Below are 20,274 nucleotides of genomic sequence, written 5' to 3'. Positions count from 1 at the left end.
GCCAACCAACCAATCAAACAACCAACCAACAAACCAACCAAAAATACACCTGCAGATGAACCAGTCATTTGAGAAGGAGATGCCTGTGGTCTAATTAGCACTCTGTTGGGGGAAGGTCTGGGGAGGAGTTGGGAAAGTTCTAGACTAAGATGAGATTCCATCTGCCTATCTGTTAAATATTGCAGTGCCCACATTTGGTGTTGAGCTCTATTCTCCTTCCACGGGGTGAGCTTCTCCTTGCTGCTGACTCCTAAGTCCGTGTCTCCTGCTACACCCATCCCCTGGGCACAAGATGTAAAGTTACAATTGCTGACTTCACGTCCCCAGATGCTTAACATGTGCAGTATTGAGCGTAGTGATTATTTATGAAGATTCTGGAGGAGCCACGTTGCCCAGAGATGAATACCAGCTCTCCCCCACTATTGCTTAACCACAGGCAAGTGACCAGCACCATAGTGAGGAAACCATACGTTCTGAAGCCAACTTGCCAAGGTTAACATCTCAGGTCTGCCCATTTATTACGATTTACCAGATTAGGCCCTCACCATGTTTCCATATAATCCCATATTTACTCAATGTCCTAACTACTTTGTTAGAAATGAAAACCTGTGAGGGCAGGGATCACAATGTCTCTTTTAACATTATAGTCCCAAGGTCAAGCACAGTACCTCTCATGCAGTAAGCATTAAGATATACCCAAGTGACAGAAAGACAATGAATAGACGAATGTCCAACGTTAGGTTGGCAACGGTGGACAGACCATGGAGAAATGAGATGGTTGACCATTTTCAGCCACGTGGATATATTATTCTCAGGCATTTGAATTATTTCCAAGCTTCCACTACTATACCTTGTGGAATAGGTTTTATTATTATTCCCACTTTCACACATGAAGGAAATGAGGCATAAAGAGGTGGAGTGCTCAAGGTCAACAGAGCTGGTTAGCACCAGAGGCAGGACTTGAACGCAGAGATACGACACCGGAGTCCCTGAGATGGATCACTGACTGCTGCCCCTATTTTATAGGCTAGAACACACGGCCAGGCTGCGTAAATGGCTCTCAGAACACCTGGGTCCAGAGCTTTTGTCTTGACGCCACGTAGGGCTTCTTGGGTTATTTTCTCCAATTGTTCAGTGTCTTCCAATTGGAATTCTTTAAATTCCAAACAGGACTCGACTGCCAGGAAACTCAGGATCATTTTTCAATGTTTCACCTTTATTTCTGTTTTCAGGGAAGGAGAGTTAAAGAGAAAGGCAGCAGCATGGAAAATGAAACATTCTGCCCTGGCCTCTGAGCACAACAAGGCCAAGCTGTAACTCAAATCGCTCCTGTACCACTTGGCCATAAATCTTTCCACACTGAATCGGTATTAAAATTAACGAGGGAGCAGGGCCTGGCCATAAACCACAGTGATCCAAGCAATCAGACCACTGAAAAAAAAAAAACTTCCCCCCGTTATTTCTGATGCTGATTTAAGGGGAGATGATTTCTTACTACTAAAGGCCCCGCTCATCACGCCCCTGCCGGCAGACTCCTGTGCTCCAGTACATAACAGGTTTTTTGCCCTCCTTATTTTTTTAATCTTTCTGATGTTGCGGGCCAAGCGGAAATGGGCATCTTGCATGTCGTGGAGACAGGCTTTCGAGGCCAAAGGCCCAGGCTCTCCCTGGCTCTGCCACTCGCTCTCTGTGTTACTGCCGCCAAGGAATTTCATCCTCTGCATCTTAGGTTTTCTCACTCATAAAATTAGAGCTATACCCTGCAGCCACATTTCTGGGCACTCAAGAGCACGTTGTTGGAATTCTTATTTTAACTTTTCCTGAGCTATGGCTCCAGCCCTACTCTTTCCATACTTCGTGGACTCCAGGCCAATCCATGTTCTGTCCCTGCTCCAGACCACAGTATGTCTAGGCCTGATGAAGGGACTTGGCCACTGTCACTAAGTGATGTGGTGATGAGGCAGAGATGAAGTATTGGCATCCTATAGCTGCTATAACAAATTACTACAAAGAGCTTAAAACAATGGAAATTTATTCTCTCACAGTTCTCCAGGCTAGAAGTCCAAAATCAAGGTGGTAGGAGGGTATGTTCTCTCTGAAGTTTCTAGGAGAGCATCCTTCTTTCTCTCTTCCTAGCTTCTGGTGGTTGCTGGCATCGTTGGCATTCCATGGCTTGTGGATGCATCACTCCAATCTCTACCTCCACTCTTACATGCCTTTGTCTCTGTGTCCAAATTTCCCTCTCTCCTAGGGATATCAGTCATTGGGATAGAGCTCATCCTAATCCAGTATGACCTCGTTTTAATTTTTTAAGTCTGCAAATACCCTTTTCATTTCCAAATAAGGTCACATTCATAAACGTCGGGCGTCAGACTTGAGCACATCTTTTTTGGGTGACAGAATTCAGCCCCATGTAGATGGGTCATGTTAGTGCTCCTGGTCCGGTCTTTGTGTCAGGCCAGGAGGATGGGCGAGATGATACAGAGACATAAGACAAGAATGTTAGAAGGTACTTTAGGCTGAAAAACAATCACAATAAATAAAATACCTTAGATTTACATGGTGCTTCTGATGAGTTTTTTTTTTAGGCATTTATTTGACTTTCACAAAAATGTAATGAAGTCGATAAGGCAGGAACTATTATATCCACTTTACAGATGAAGAGGTTTGGATGCACAGATTTATTACAGACATCTTCTAAGCACATTTATATGTGGAGCTGCTGGTGGGGAGATTTGGGGATGAGCGGAGAGGTGAGAGCTGAGGGTAAAATTATAAATGAACCCAAGAGAGGGTCCTTGCGTGGACTAATGATGAGAGTGTAGTAAGACCAGAAGAATCTGATTATTCCCATTCTTCAAGCAGCAATGGCAACCCTCCAAATCAACCCCGCACTGCTCTGAAACCAAGAGTGGTTTGTCTAAAGTCAACTAACTAATAAGGAGTAAAATCAGATTTTGATCTAAAATTCCTATTTTCCCACGCAAAATTCTCCAGTTCAAATATTTTCTGTTATGAAATGCATTTTTTAGATAATTCAACTGGTTTCTGTTAGAGGACTTCTCACTTCATAGCCACCCCAACAAGCAAAGCATCTGCTTGGGATGCAGCTGGACTCTTCTTAATCAGAGAGGCAGCTCCCCAGGGCTCGGTAATCACCCTCCAACCACTGAGGTCAAGGGCAGTGCTGCTGCAACTGTACTTTGCCTGCAAAGAGCTTGTGAGCTTCCTGAGACAGGCCTGCTATGTCTAGGGGACGCTGGTCCCCAGCCATAGCCATCAGCATCTCTCCTGTTCAGAGGCCTGTGTAGAAAGGATGAGATTGCTGAAGTAGGAAGACCTGCTGGCAAAGCTGACCTTAGGTTGGCGTCTTGGAATGTGGCTGCTAAACAGTTTCTAAAACTGATATTAAACTTTCTACAAATGACCAGAATGGCTCATTGTGCTTCAGGGGTTTGTACCAACAATGTGGTTTCTTCTAACCACCTGCTTTCTTCGCAAGAGTCTGGAATTTGCATACATGCTAAGCAGAGGACGCCTCCATGACACCCCCTGTAAAAAAGCCTTGGGTGCTGAGTGTCTAATGAGCATCCCTGGGAGACAACGTTTCCCATGTGTTATCACAGCTTGTTCCTGGAGAAAGTAAACATGTCCCATCTGACTCAACTGGGAGAGGACTTGGAAGCTAATGTCTGACTTCCTCCGGACTTCACCCTGTGAACATGTTCCTTTTGTCAATTTGTTTGTGTCCTTTCACTGTAACAATCTTAGTCACGAGTACAGCTATTTGCTGTCTTGAGGGTCCTTCTGGACAATCACTGGACCTAGACGTCGTCTCGAAACCCCAGCGCAAGGCCCCCCACCCCGACCCTCCCTCCCCCAGGCTCCATCTTTCTGGAAGACCTCTGAGGAGAAGACGGCTTAGGCTGGAACTCCATCACATCACTGCAGAGGATATCCAACACCTGCTAGCTTGTTAGCTCTTTTAGTTTATGTTGCATCCAGGGCTTAGTTATTTTGTCATGTGTTTTCTTTCTTTTTTTTATGACCTAGTGTCGGGGATGTTTTTCTGAAGGAAGAGAACTGCTTTTTGCCTTTGGCCTTAGTTTGAGAAGACAAATCTGAAAACATTTTGGTGGACAAAATTATTTGAGATACACACACACACACACACACACACACACGTATCTCCCTTCCCTTCGGCTCCCCGTCATGTCTACATTTATGACCGCCACCTGCACCCACAAACCAGCTGTCATCAGTATTTGACACCCATGGGCACCACCGTCACACCCACCTTCCTCACACCCAGTCTCTTTCACACCTGTCTCTCCTCCATCATCACCACAGCTGACACCTTCACCGTTGTCACAGTCCTTGCCAGCTCCTCTCCCATCACCACAAGCCCCACCATCACCACCAGTGCCAACGTCTCCACTCTGTCCCGTCGTCTCCTCTACCATCTCGTTGTCTCCCCACCTCACCACCAGGCTGGGTCGACAGCCCTTCAATAGCACGGTTCATGCCTTATTGTCATGGCTCAATCAATTAATCAGTATTTAATAATTCAACCACCACCACTTTGACTAACAAAGTCACCACCATGATAACCATTAAAAAATCCAGATAAATAATAACACTCTTATTCTCAGAAATACATCTGAATGCTCAATGGTGATCTGAACTGAACAAATTTTTCTCTATAATAACAGAGGCAGGCTGGTCTCCTGTCATAGGTGAAGGAATGGAAAAGTACTGGAGGAAACAGAAGGAAGAAATTAACTGCTCCTCTCAGAATAGAAATCAGGCCCAATAATCAGCGTCCCTGTGCTTGGACGTCAAAGGCACTGGTCAGGAGTGTGTTGAAATCTCACAGCAGCTGGTACAGAATTTAAATCAACCCTTCTCCCACCCTATTTGGTTCTTACAAATCTACCTTTGTGAAAACAACTTAAGCGCTATTGTTATTAGAAGATGGTTTAGCCAGCAGACTGAGAAATAGAAGTCTTAGTGGGAATGGCTGAGGTGAGACAATATAGAACTAATCTACATTTGCTAGGAAAATAAGATGCTGTGGTTCTAGCTTCCTCACTACCTGAACTTAGATCCCTTGCAAATAAGTGGCTCTTTGTTCATGTGAGCTGGAATAGAATGGATATGGCCTATATATTCTAGGGCATCTTCATTATCTGTCAATGCCAACTGGCATATGGGGTTCAGCCTTGCCCAGCTCAAAGAAGCAAGTGTTTACAAAGGGTCTTGATAACCAACAAATAAAAGATAAAGTGAGAGGCAATGAGCATGTGTTTGCAATGGAGGGAAGGAAGGGAGAAAGGGGAAGGGAGAAAGGGGAAGGAAGGAAGGAAGGAGGGAAGGAAGGGAGGAGGGAAGGAAGGGAGGAAGGAGGGAAGGAAGGGAGGAAGGGAGGAGGGAAGGAAGAGAGGAAGAAAGAAAAGTTATTTGGGAAATACTGATTCAAACATAAATTCCAAAAGTGCTCTGATTCAGGGATAAAGTCATGGGGCATTTACATGAAAGGGAAGGAGAACAATTACATCCACAGAAGGACCGTATTTCTATTGGTGCAGATAAGTGAACACAGTGACACTAATTGTGAACAATGTTGTTAATTTCCCACCTCATAGTCAAAATATCTGCTTTGGTGTAATCTTTGCGAATAGTTCTTGGGAGACAATGTTGCTTTAGTTCCAAAAGTTATTGTTATTCGCCTTGTTTTAACATTGCAAGGCTGGAGGCATAAAATGTGCAAGACAGCTCCTCTGGGCCGGCCGCTCTGACCCCATTTAAAGGGGCTCCATCTATATTATTTTTATAGCCTCCTGCAGTGTAAGCCCTTTCTCAAACTGCACAATTCCCACACTGTTCAGTTTTCCCTCTTTCTTCTGCATCTCTCGCAAAAGCAGCTGTGATGCTTTTGGGAGAGAAGAAAGGGAGACGATACCAGGAAACGCAGCTCCAAGCAGGGCTTTGCCCAGGGAGGACCATGAGCACCTGCCGCAGGAACTGTAGCTTTATCCTGCGGGCAGAAGGGAGCAGCGAAGGGATTTCAGCAGCAAATAACATGGTGAGATCTGTGCCTGGCCCTTCGCTATCCATTGACACCTGTGTCAGAGGGTGTCGCTTCTCACAGCCCTCCCTGGCTCGCCACCCTGTGCTGTGGCCCGGGCTCCAGGCCTGGATCTCCCTTCTCCCCCTTTGCCTTGGAGTCGTTCCAGAGGCCACCGCCGCTGTCTGCTCCTGGGCACACCATGCTCTTCTCCCCAGAGGTGGCCCCTGTCCTCTCCGGGCCTGCGCCATTCTCTCACCTCATTCTGTCTCTGCTCAACGTCCAGTCATGGGAGAGCCTTTCTCCTGGAGTCTCTGGGCCCATTGGCTCTGCCCCTATTCTCGCACAAGCTCCCTTCCTCCTGGACATCCCGGGAATCTCTCTCTTGATCATCTGCAGTCTGTCCCAGACCAGGCGTATAACCTCTCCCCACTGAGCTGGCTCCCCAGGGCCCTGTCTCCGGTCGCTTCTCCTTAAATCAGTGTTTGAGGTGCTGTGCCGGAAATACAGGTCTGCTTGGCTTCTCCCTCACAATCCTTCCGTGGTTTCCCCGAACATCTCCTTAGCATGTCGAGGCTAAGCCCGCAGCAGCGTGGTCCCTGCCTCCCTCTCCAATTCCGTCTCCTCTCCCTGTCCCCCGGCACCACCTTCATCCTCACTGCGCTGAAGGCGCTTCTTCCCTGCCTCCAAATTTTTCACCTCAGAGCTCTGCCCGCAGTCTTGATACCCTATATTCTAATCAAGGCATGTTCATGCTTTAAAAGGAAAAAAAAAAAATCACAAACAAATAAATGAAAAAGCAAAGAAATGCTGACCAAATAGTTAAAAAAATTGGATTATTCTTCATGTATTGGAATGGAGGAGCTGAAAAAACATCCTCAGTTGACCTCCCGCTATAGTGGGTACCCCCCTACCGTGAAAACTACTCTCAATTACTATCCACTTAACTCTGTCTACTTTTCACACATAACATCCCTAATCCCTGTACTGATCCTGCTTTAACTAGTCACTGATAAAGAAGTAGGGTCACAGCTAGTAGGTGCTAGAGCCAGGATTCAAAACAACCCAGGGGTGCTCAAGCCTGCGTGTGGCTTTCTAACCCCACCACCGTCTCCAAGCCCCGGAGCCCTGCATCTAACGTAGTGACACATACCAGAGGCCTGCTGCTGCCTCCCTGTCAGGAAACCAGCACGGCTCCTCAGAAAAAGAAATAAGACCCTCTCCACATGAGCCAAGTGTCAGAAGACCTGGGTCAAGCCTTTTGCTGCCCAGAGTTGTGCTTTCCCTGAGATTATAGTTTTCTCCGTCAGCTTCACCCCACCTGGCCTCTCAAAAATTACTAAAGCTCTCCCGCTTCCCAAAATAGCTTAATATTTTAGCTTTACTGTTTTTTTCCACATAGGATCTTGGATAAAATTCTTCAGCACCAGGCAGGCCTTGGGGCATTTGGGGACATTGGCAGGGCTTTTGCAAGGACATTCTTCACTCACAGAGCTCCCTGAAGGGCACGCCAGCCTTCTGGCCCTCTCCTGCCTCAGGGCGTCCCCACCCCTTGTCCCTCTAAGGCATTCCATGCTGGCCCCGCGCACTGGACACGGTTTGTCTCTCCCCAGGGGGTCCTGAGACAGCTGTGTCCCAGAGCAATAAGACTACCTCTCCGGCATCATATCACCCTCAAGGGGACCTGTACTTTTGAGTCCCCATGTGGCGACCCAACTAAATTTTTCATCATTCCCTAAACAGAGCTGGTTTATCACTTTATCAGGTCTTTCCACGTACTGTTTCCTCTACTAGGATGCATTAGGTGGGTAACATATTAAGCTTTAAAAAAAAAAACACTAAAAATATAAAGTCTTTTGAACAAGATAGACATATATTTTTCCTCAGAAGCAACAGAGACAGGAGGCCCCGAGCCAGGGGGCAGCTCCGCTTCACACGGATGTCCGTTGCTCCGGCCGCTGTCCTTGCTGCAGGCCTAAAGCTGCCTTCCCCTCCACGTCCACATTCCAGGTCCAGTGCGTTTGTCTTTAAGAAGGTGACCTGGAAGTTGTGCTCACATCTCCCTGTCTCCCTGCCACACCTGGCTGCAAGGGAGGTGGGCGTGCAGACTGCCCGGGAGCCACCTCCCCGGCTGGAGCCCGGGAGGCACTATTGCCATGAGGAAGAAAGGAGAAGGGAGGCCGGGGGCACTTGTTGTCCTGGGTGTCCATCCTGCCGAGAGGTCACTTTGACTGCGTGAAGCTTTCTCCATCCACCCCGGGCAGATCTGCCTGCTCTCCTGGGTCCCTACATTGCTCTCTTTCTACCCCAGTACAGCCTTTTCTCAACTCACGTGTTTACTGCCTCCCTGTCCCTCGACGCTGGGAATATCATGAGACTAGAGATCTTGCCTTACTCACTTATACCCACCCCACAGTCGCTGGCTATGGCTGCAAGTTCATATGAGAGAGAATGAATAATTTAAACTTAGCTGAGGAACATCATTAAATGGACTAACCCTGCAGGATTTCAAATGATGAAATGTTAGTTCAGACGGAATTTGATAATAATAACTCCCATTCATATAAGGCTTACATGATTGCTAGGTAATTTCCTCCAAATAGTGTGTCATGTTGATTCTCATCCTCACACCAAACAGTGAGGCCGATTGTGCCTGTAATATTTCTGTAGCTCAGGAAACCCGGCCTTGGAAAGTTTGAGATTAGTGCAAACCGTATAACTAGGAAGCGGTGGGACCCAGACTGGCCGCTGGCCTAGTCCTAAAGCTAGTGTCCTTTACCACTGAGGGTCATTCTCCTGGTGGACACATGGCATGCCAAGGCCTAGAGAGTGTAAGAGACTTAGGCAAGGCCAGAGGGCTCCAAGCGTGGACTCCTGCAAGGCAGAACACCCAGGAGTGGACTCCAGTGACAGAGCTCTGCTTTCACGATCGTTTGTGTCCTTCGATGGCTGTTTAAGTCATCCGAGCCTGACCTGCCTTTCCTATAAAGTAAGGCAACTAGTGTTCTAAATCCATGGGGAAGGTAAAGGAGGCACAGCCCAAGTGCCGGGGTGTACAGAGTGGATTCCGGCGAGTGTTCGCTGTCAGTCACATTGCTCTTAGCTTTCTGAGAGCTGGAATCCAATTTTCAGGCTCTTCAAAATAGTTATAATTTCCTTTTATCATGTATCTGTTACGAGCCAAGCATTTTATATGCCCCATTAAAACAGCCCATCCACTGTCCCTGGAATAGAACCAGCAACACCCACTTTTCTTGATGAAGCAATTGATCCGTGGTTGTTCTGAGAGCAGGAAGGACAGAGTTCCGAACTGTGTCCCCCGTCCTAAGTACAGTGCAGGTGATGTGAGCCAGGCATGGAATCAGATTCTCTTTCTTGGTAGTTTACACGGGAAAATTCGTAGAGAATTGGCAGATAGTCCTGGAGGGAAGGGCAGATGAGACACACAGGTTAGGAGAAAACATACGTGCAGGTGGGGCATGTGATTATGCCCCTGGAGTGAAGATCCATGAGCCCTTGCCCCGGGAGGGGTTGCACCACCAGATGCTGGTGGGGTCGGATGAATGGAACTTCCATGGGCTCTGGATGACCTTTCCATTCTGACCTTCAAGAGGCCCTGGGATCCACGGTTATCCTTGGCTTCCTGTAGAAAGCTACCTTCTTCTACCCCATTTTTCTGGTTCTCTTTATAAGAGGCAAACTGAAGACATCTTAGCTCCTTTTAGTTAAGAGATGCAGGTAGTCATTATTTATTTTTACAAATAAGAAAAAGTGTGATTCATTGAGATTGGTTATTGTCCTAAGGCCATAAAATCAGCTAGAGGCTGAGCTGGGGTTCAATCCAAGGCTGTCCTGGCACTATGTTTTACTCTCTTTTAATTGCACTATAAACCCAACACTTGTTTAATATCCCTGGATTACACATGGTCCATGGTTTTTTAAATGATAGAACTCATTTTTCCACTAACCAGAAGGGATATGAGATCAGGTGTGTGTCAGCTAAGCTTTTATGTAAGAGAAGTGCAGGGATGTGTCCCATGTGCTTTGAAGATGAACTTGCTCTTTCAAATATAGAAGCTGAGAAAGCATTATCAATTTCAGCACACCTTGTTTGAAGGAACTTCCAAGGCTTGTGAACCATAAAGGTGCTTTGACAGGGTTGCTGGGACTTGACTCCCACAGAAATGGTGGATAAGTAGATGGTTACACATGAAATCCCTCTGACTGCGTAGGCAGCATGTGGCCAATTTTAAAGGTTTCATTTCTAGAAGAAATTGTTTAATAATTTATATGGGTGGATTTTCATGTACAAGCAAGATAAAAGTGAAAAGAAAATTAGAGTTTAGTAGAGGGTAATAATGTCCATAAAAGCATAGCATCATTGAAGGCAAATGGTTGTGTCTTTTTACACTGGTTGGAAAGGATGGAGGGCATTTTCACTGTGGTTAAGAGAGAAGGTTTGGAATAAGAATCCCTAGGACCGTGTCTCACCTTGCTGCTTAACCGCATGACCTATGGGAAATTATTTAACTTCTCTAAGCCTCAGTTTCCTTATAAATAAAATGAAAATAATACCTGTAAGTTCCTTGTAGGTGATGAAAATAAAGTGCTTAGCCCAGTGCCTAGTACAGAGTGCTCTAGAGATGGCTACTGATGTTGTTTCATCTTTGGCACTTTTGTTATTTCTTTATAAATCCAAATCTCTGAAAATTTCACCAGAGAAAGCCTTTGTGGAAATCTCTCAATGTCTGTGCTTCTCTAATAGTCTCTCTCTCTCCCCTCCTCCTCTTCATCCTCCCCTTTCCCTCCCTAATTCTTTCCTTTTCTTCCTCTTGCCTCTATGTTCTTTTCAACTGGTTCAAATTTCCTGAAAGTCATTCACTTCTTTTTGTGAGAAATGGTCAGGACCACGGTCAGCAGCACTCTGCTCTGTATTTAATCTTCCATTTTCTGGCCAATTCCTTCCTAAACTACTTTAAGGTCTCCGTGATCTGGAAATAGGAATGAAAGATTGCCTCCAAGAATTGAACTTGGAAATTAATATGCAATTAACAAGAGAAATCATATGCAAAGTCATTTTACAGGGGGAGAATGTCTACCAGGCCAAAAAATCTTGACTCAAACCTAATTGAAGTCATTAATACATCTTTCAAGAGACACTACATTATGTAACTGAAACATTTCCTGTTTAACCTTCACCTCTCCATTGCCCCTCTCAAACCCCTGGAAAATACCATTATACTCTGCTTCTATGAGTTTGATTATTAAAAAAAAGAGAGATAATAGCAATGTGTCTCAAAACCATAGTTATTCAGTTACTCTGGGCATAGAAAAGGGATAATTAAAGAATAGATGCAGCCATTGCTCACCCAAACCCTGATCAGAGGTGAGGGAGGCCTGGTCCTGGAATTTGTTTTTGCTTATATAAGGATATAAGCCAGCTTCATTGCAAAGGAGAAGTCATGGGCATATTATTTAATGCCATTAAACATTCTATTATATAGAGAAGTTCTTTGGCATGATTCTTTGTTCTCCCAGGCAATGTTATTTGACTTTGTATGTAGCCTGCATACAGAAAGAAAATGCATCATCTCCCAAGTATGTGTAATTTTCATAGTAAGTAAGTTAATGTGTTAATATGCTGATTTTAGAGTTTGAGGAGAGGAAAAGCACACATTCTCCATAGAAAGTGATGAGCCCTTGGCTCATGGGCTTGTGTATTCCAACTATAGGAGACCCAGAAATATTTGGTTGTCATTGGTTCAATGTATGCACCACATTTGGAGAGCAGTGCATAAACCATGTAAACCACTCCTGGTGTTATTCTTTGGAGAGTGATACAGTCTCTGCAACTCCCCCAGGAACATGGTATTGCAGCTTCTTGGCAAGGAAGGGGAGCAGTTTCAGGATCTTCCATTTGGACAAGTTCTCCACATGGCTCTTAATCAATCAGGGGGCCATTATAAGGGTTCCACTGGCTAATGTGTATATCATTATTACATAGCTGGGAGACAAGAAAATAAAAACATGGATCTATTTTGCCAAGATTTCTTTGATCACCCAGCCTCCATTGGTCTTTTCCTTATGGAGTATGTTGACATTTGGGTCTGATCTGAGGGCCTGGACAGATATTCTATCTAATTGTTATGGATATTCTTTCCTCAAAACATGGCTAAGCTGACAAATGACCACAGGATCCCTTAGGAAGAGGGTTAGGGAATACTTATTTAATGTACATGTGATAGAGTTGTGAAATCCTTCCTTAAGAAAGCTCAGCCTCCTGCTTGTTAATGGCTCTGTGTCTGTGAATTAATTTAGATCTATAAATGGTTTGAGGGGTCACAATTTTTCATATTAGAGGTTCTTATGAGTTTTTGGTTCACCATTTCTTGATTTTTTCTGCTTATATATATATAAATTGACAATGTGCTAGTCAGGTCTCCACCTATGTGTCTTGTAGGAGTGCCACAATTCTTATGGATCAAGACATCCTGAAAGCCGCTCTGTCCTTGAGCATTAAGTGCTTCCATTGGCCTCTCCCATTCTGAGCCCCCATCACCCCCATGACAGTGCCCCCGCAGGCAACTGTGACCTCCAGAAGACAGCCATACCAAGTTTCTCACCAGTACATTTCTTATCTCCTCAATGAAGTCAGTATTCTCTGGGTTCTCTCAGGGAACAGAGTCAGACATGGACTTGCAGGCTTTATACAAAAATTTCATTCTAGCGTTTCTGCCTTCCTGAGCCTTCTCATCTTGCCTTCAATACTGCTTCAAGGATGCTCCAGTTTCTCCAAATCATTAAGTCCAAAATTTAAGATATTGACCCACCAAACTATTAGGAATAATTTTCAGCATGCTTCTGAAACATTAGATATTTTGATAAGTGTTGGAGGGCACTCAAGCCAATAGTTTTTCTGTTCTGTTATATTTGCCCTACCAAATGGGTACAGCTGCCATAAATGCTCCCTGTATTCCCCAGGATCTTGCAGACACTTATTAGGGAGTTACTGTGATTCTCTTGGAGTATAGGGAATTTATTCCCAGATGGCTTGTACTTGTTATTGGCAATGGAGGTCCCAGCAAAGGTGATGGTATTGTCTGAGATATAGGAGTCTTCCTTGGGAGAAAAAGAGATAAGTGAGGGAACCTGAGATGTGCGTAAAATTTCTCTCTGGTATACTTGACATATCCTGTGTTTCTTCCAAATACAAGATAAACATCATTTAGGTTACCAATGTGAGAAAATATATTCTTAAATATGTCAAAAGGTAGAAAGTGACAATGAAACACAAGAATTTATTTTTCATCTCAGTTTCCCACACGGTGAAAGTTTAGCATCTTTAAGGATTTGAGTCAACTTGATCCAAATCTCCTATATATTTCACTAATTATAATTGTCATTGTTTTAGATGATTCCATGTCATTGATGCAATCTTGTAGATATCTTCTGGGTTGCCATTTTTCAAGATCTTTTTTCACTTCCAAGGGTGAATCAGGTTTTGTGGGTGTTGAAGCTTATATACTTTTAGAATCACATTTTGCATTGGCCAGAGTTCTCCAGAGAAAAAGCACCAATATAGTAAACCTATTGGTTACTCCTGGTGTGTACACATACACAGTTCTTTGCTGATTTATTACAAGAATTGGCTTACATAACATGAAAGCCAAGAAGTTCCACAATCTGCCATCTGCAAGCTGGAGAATGAGGAAAGCGAGTGGTGTAATTCCATCTGAGTCTGAAGGCCTGAGAAACAGGGACACTGATATCTATCTGAGGGCAGGAAAAGATGGATGTCCCAGCTCAGCAAAGAGTAAAAACTCACTTTCCTCTACCTTTTTGCTCCATTCAGGCCTTCAATGGATTGGATAATGTCCACTCACATTGGTAAGAGTGATCTGCTTTACTCAGCCTGCAAACTCAAAAGCTAACCTCTCCTGGAAACGCTTTCACAGACACACCCAGAAAAACATGTTTATCCATCTTCTGAGCAGCCTTTAGCGAAGTCAACTTGGCATATAAAATTAACCATCACACTCTCTAAGGAAAAGAAGACTAAATTACAAATAGAAAATGAGATACAGGGCTTTCAAATGAGCTCTCTAAGCAAGAGTCCTAAGAATTGAACTTTATCAACTTCATAGTTAATCCATTTCTGCTCCCATCATCCTTGGAGAGCATAACTCTCAGACTCTTGGGACAGTACAAAAATCTGTGTATGTGGCTCATAGACTCAGGTCCCCATCATCCTTCTTGCTCCTGCCATGTCCACCCCTGCTGTGGCCACAAACACTCCTGTTGTGGGGCTTGATCCTGGTGCTTCCTTGATTTACCTTGGTCCAATTTTACTGCACCCTTACCAGGTAGTGTCATAAAAAGCTTTCAGACAACAGCCGAGAATCATGCCCTCAAATGGTCATCAAATGATTTGTTGACTAACATGTTGAGAGACTGTGGTTGTCTCATTGTATTGCCAGGAATGAACCAGTGAGCGTGAACACTCGCAGGGACATCCATGCCACGCCCACGGCCTGGTTCTCTGGGACAGTAAGATTGCTCAGGGTAAATGAGCGACTGATGGGCCAAAAACTCACGCCTAGGCTTTCTGATTTCCCTTTTCATTATTAAAAAGGCTTTGGAAGTCATCTGTCATTGGTGCTGTGGATTTCTGAGGGTAGAAAAAAGGCTTTTTTGTCTGGTAGGATTAGAGAAGACTGCCCTCGCAGGCTGAGGAACATGGCACTCCCTGAAGGAGTTTTGGCCTTTGGTCATTGGGCAGCTAGGGAAGATTTTGACCCCCCAGCCTGGCACATCAGAACGATACAAGCCTCTTTCTCAGAACCCATGGTGGCTGACAGTCCTCCCGTCTCTGCTCATAATTTAAAAGCCCCAGTTTGGTAAAGGCAAATATATTACTGTGTTCTGATTACAGTAGAATTAGTGTGGGAGGTGGGAAATGGCTTCCTTATTATTTTAATGACAGTCCTGAGGGGAAGCCAGAAAATATATTACTTCATATACTTTGATCTGTGTGCAATTTTAGATGTCTTAATACATCTCTACTATTTTGATCCAAGTGACATTTTCATTTGGAGTCATTTGACTCTGTGTTGAGGGAGGGAGGGAGGAGGAAGACAAGCTAGTGCTCCACAAGGCATGGCCTTCAGCTGGCCCTTCACTGGGACATCAGACAGACGAGGAGACCCGTGTCCTTGGAGATTGATTCCAGGCTTGTTGCTCACTAACCGAGAGAGACCTCAAGCAAGTCCTTTCACCCTCAACCTTTGATCCCCAACACTGGGGATCTGATTCTTATTTGTCTTTTTGTTATGCTGGTATACTCTGCTATTTTGGGGTAAAGAAATATAGGTATATTTGTGGATTCACCATACTATTTTAGTATTCAAAGACAAGAAAACCTGCAATTTGAATTATTTATGTCTTGAGATATACCCAAAAGGCTCTGTTCAATGTTACAATTCATGAAAACAAAGGTGTAATTTTCTATGAAGCATCCTGGCCATCTCCCTCTCCATGTAAGCTGTCCTGAAGCACCTAATTGGTGGTTGAATGTTTGTTTCCTGCATTCTTAGTGATACTGAGACCCCTTTTAGTGTGTTTTAACCCTTTGTATTTCCCCGGGAGCCAGTTCTGCCCCATCTAACAGATCTTGATTGGGCTGTTTCTATGAGAAAGGCTTGGGCTCTGTTAAGGAAAGCAGGGTGAGGGCGGTGTAGGTGGGAGGGGCAGTTGGAGGAGGAGACTGGAGAGAAAGGATGGGGGAGTTGCTGACTGGGCGTCATTCCCAGCCTTTCCTTTGGAGCCTGACCTCCTTCTTCCAGGGAGACATTCACTCTGTTCTCAGCACTTGCTCGCCTCCAGGGCTGTCTCCATCCTCCCAAAAAATGATTTATTCTAAGAGGTACCTATTTTAGCTCATCCCACCTGGAAGTCCTCAAGCCCAAAGCAGAGAGCATCCTCCACTTGGAGCTTGGCCCTCTCAGCCTCTGAGGACAGAGTTTAGCAGATGATGACAGCTGTATCCCACTGTTTGATGGGATACAGGTAAATGCATTAAATACCTCCTAGGCCATTTACCTATGATCTCAAGTAATCTCTACAAAACTTCTCTCTAAGTCTGATCTTATCACTTTTCACAGATGAGGTAACTGACACTCCAACTTAGCTCAGAATCCCAGAGCTAACAAGTACCAAGACTTGGATTTTACCTCATCCTTGCCCATTCCCAAAGCATATATCACCTTGGGCTATGCCATGGCGAGTAGACTGAGCATCACCACAAGACAAATGGGGAGGGTGGGTCGAACTCTTCTCTGCAACATCCCTGCTTCCATTGGATGAAGCAGAGCTTCTCCCAGAACTTTTGTCTTTTCAGGAAAGTGCTAGCAGAGGGCATTTTTCATCCCCTCGACCATTCTTCTAGGGTATGAGACTCTTAGAGAGGGCAAAGCCTCAAGGAGCAGTCAGGTCCATAAAATATTTGTTTTGGCTCCGGAGAGTTGAGCCGATAGGAAAATGCCAGTAGATTTTATGGGCAAACTTATAGATTATACATGGGGGCCTTGGTCAGGTGCTACTCCATAATGATACAGAGTCTCCTATTCATCTTACCTGCAGCAACAGCACCGACCCAGTTGTTAGGAACAAGCACTCATGGAGTAAATAAAGCAAGAGTTTTCTCTTTGGTTGGGAAGGAGACTCTGTACAAGTGATAAAGTAACGTTAATCTTGGCAGGTGCCTGTCCTTTCCCAAATAACTATACCTTTCTGTGCCTCAATTCTTTTATCTGCAAGATAAACACGCTTATTCTTATCTTTACAAATTGCACCAGCCTTTCACAAAGACAGATAGGAAAGAGCTTTCTATCCTTAGAAAGGAAGGCAGCTTTCAGCTCCAAGGTATTTATATTATTAATTTTATTCAAAAATTAAAAATGGATTACGTAGGCCACAAAGGCATTGTATTTCTCTATGCTGTGAGAAGGTTCCAGTTCAATGAACCCATCCATCCAAGGTTTTCTTTAAATGAGCAGGATTAAACTTTATTTTATTTCTTTTTATCAATATGGGTGACTTTTTTGCCCAGCACGATTTTTAAATCCTCATTGTGATTCATTTTGACTCTCAAAACCCAGGCTGAGCGCATTTTAGTAGTGAGATGGACTAGATTGACATTTTGCTACAGATTATATAAGATGAGTTTCTAAGCAGGCAGAAAACAGGGCAGCGACTAATTTGGTTGGGATTGGATGCCTATGGCAGGAAGGTTGAAAGTTTGCCTTCTTCAGCAAACAACCTCTTTCTAGAAAATAAGGAAATTATAAACTGAAACCTTGCTTGTTCTAAAAATATATAAACATGGCTTCAGATATATTTTTCTCATTCATTTTCAATGTGGCTGATGGCAAACAGCATGGGAGTAGGTCATAAGAATGTCAGCTTTTCATGGGCCAGTGAATTAAACTCATATACAGAGCATTTTACTCCTCACCTTCAGGCTCTGCATTTGTGAAATGGAGGTATTGATACCACCTCCACTAGGTTTCCATGAAATGTGGCAGAAGCTCTTAAGTGCCTTCCTAATACCTACTCTTTTTTTCTAGGTAAGAAACATGCTTATTTGTTCAGAGCAGCAGTACCCAGCTAAATACTACATACTCACAACCTCCTACATACTAGGAATGGCAAGTGGGTGCTAGGTGGAGGTCTACTGTGGGTCTATGGAGTAGATTTTGAGTTCAAGGAAAAAAAGAGGAAAGAAAGGTCAGTTGCATCATTCCCCACTTGTTCCTCCTTTGAATGTGGAAGTGATGCCTGGAGCTGTGGCAGCCATCTTGCAAGCATGAGAAGAAAGCTAAGGATGACAGCACAGGAAGATAGCATACTGCAGGGTGTGAATGGCACCAACAAAGAGCAGAAGTAAAACTAGAAATTTCCCACCTATTAAATGGGATAAAAGTAAATTCTATTTGTGTTAGAAGCTTTTAGTTGGCTATACATGGACCTGAACGTATTCCTTACCGATAAAGTAAACAATACAGTAGTCATAACTGCATACGTGACTCTTGGCATGTTGTGAAAATTTTTTTTGTTACTTCTGCCTTCTCATGTTACCCAGTGAGTTCTGAGCAAGGAAGAATTAATTACTATTTCTTTTTAAAAAGTTGGTTTAACAAATATTAGGCATCAGTAATGTGCTAAACATTTGTGGAACTCTGGAAATACAAAGATAAATGAGACTGAGCCCGGGCCCTTGAGGTATTTAGAATTTCAATGGGAAGAAAATTTGATATAATTCAAGACAATAAGTACTACTGTGGAAAAATATGGCTCTTTAGGAGCATGAAGTAGAACACTGAGTGTCAATAAATGCTAAACAAACACAAAAGGGAAAGAGGTATCTTTCATCTCAGGAGAGATTGGCAACATCCAGCATGTGACCACTGGAAAGTCCACCTACAGAGAGATTGCTACAGTTGCCTAGGTTATGGCATTGAGGTGCACAAGAATTTGGAGAGAGGTCCCTGAAATATAATGATAAATAGTAATGGTTAACATTAAAGATCATTTCCTCGGTGTCTGGCGTTCAACAAGTATTATTTCATTTAAAACTCAAAACAACTCTCTGAGATGAGAACTATAATTACTTCGCATTTTACAGGTGAAGAAGAAACTGAGTCTCAGTGAGATTAAGTGACTCGTCTTAAGCTACATAAGTGGTGTAACAGGTGGGGCTAAGGTTGGAGCCCCATAGATCAGACTCTATACCTGTACATGGTATCATAAAGTCTGTCCCATCAAATCTCGGCAGTGTGTATGGCATTGGGTCCTATTGCTCCTAAGTTAGACTTGCAGTTTAACTTGTAATATTATGACTCTCATGGTGAGGGGCCGTGTTCTGATCTGACATCAGCAACCCAGCTGTCTGTACAAGTTATAAGTGGAGGTCAATAATTTGTTTTTATTTCAACTTGTCCTATTCTTGCCTGTTCGTTTTTTATGTATCCACAATACTAGTCACCTCATGGAGACCTGGAATCCTAGGGATGCTGGGGTTGGGAATGAATGCAGAGGAGTATGAGAAGGCTTCCAAAGTTGTGTTGGGGTGGTGGTTTGGGGGACAGTTTGATTCATGGAAGACTTCTGGGCAGAGATAGCGTTTGAGCTTCATCTAATTGGATAGTTCATATTATTACTGCTTTGGGCTAGTCACCAAATCTAGCAGGGTGATTTGAGACCTGGCTTTGAAAAGCTATTTCCAGTGTCATGGCTTCATGTGGGATAAGCTGGTTGAGTTGGAAGAACGAATCGTACCAGAAATCCTTTGTAAAGCTGAGAGGTTGTAAAAGGGGGCAGTGAAGATGCAATATTTTTCAATGACCATGGAATATTTGCAGTGTTCTCATCTACAGTGCTCTTCATACAATGAGTTTCAACTCCATGTGCATGCATAGACCTTCATGGTATGTAAAACCTGACAAATGCACTATTTATTTGGACTTAAGAAGTGCTTGAGTTAGATAGGGATGATTGTATCTATTTCATTGTTAAGGAAACTGAGGCTCAAAGGAGTAACATAATTTGCCCATGGCCACCCAGCTAGAAAGTGGACTGAGATGGAGTTTGTGAACCTCAGGTCTAGTGTCCTTTCTAGGACATCATTATGCTTTTCTGACAAGAGCACAGGACCCTGGACCCAACAATGCCTCTTGAAGCACAGGTGTATGAACTCCCTTCATCCTTTACCCCTACTAAATTTGGCATCTGTGAGAAAGCCAGAAGAGGGGAGGATGAGGAGCCAGGTTAGTCACACACAAGGCACAGAAGCTGGTGAGGGTGGGTATAAGGGGCAAGCAAGGAGTAGGGTCTGAAAGGTGGGAACACTTGCAAAAAAGGCCAGTGAGAACTAGCAATCCTGATGGTGGATGCTGGTCCTAGAGCAACAGCATCCTCTGTGGGATACAGGCTTTGACAGCAGGCTCATTTAGCAGCTATTAATGGAATGCCAGGCATATTGTATGTGCCAGGAATAACAGTGAACAAGACAAGTTGCCTGATTTGGAGGAACTTACAGTCTAATGGGAGAGACAGATGATAAATAGGTACCTACAGTCCAATGTAAGAGGTCACGCAAGATGCTAAAGCTGCTTATGGGAGGGGATTTAACTGGTAGTGGAAGGTTTCAA

The sequence above is a fragment of the Pteronotus mesoamericanus genome, unplaced genomic scaffold, assembly GCF_021234165.1.
Source record: "Pteronotus mesoamericanus isolate MK-2021 breed Mesoamerican mustached bat unplaced genomic scaffold, CSHL_Meso_final scaffold_174, whole genome shotgun sequence".
NCBI classification, from domain to species: domain Eukaryota; kingdom Metazoa; phylum Chordata; class Mammalia; order Chiroptera; family Mormoopidae; genus Pteronotus; species Pteronotus mesoamericanus.
This window is presented reverse-complemented; position numbering follows the sequence as displayed.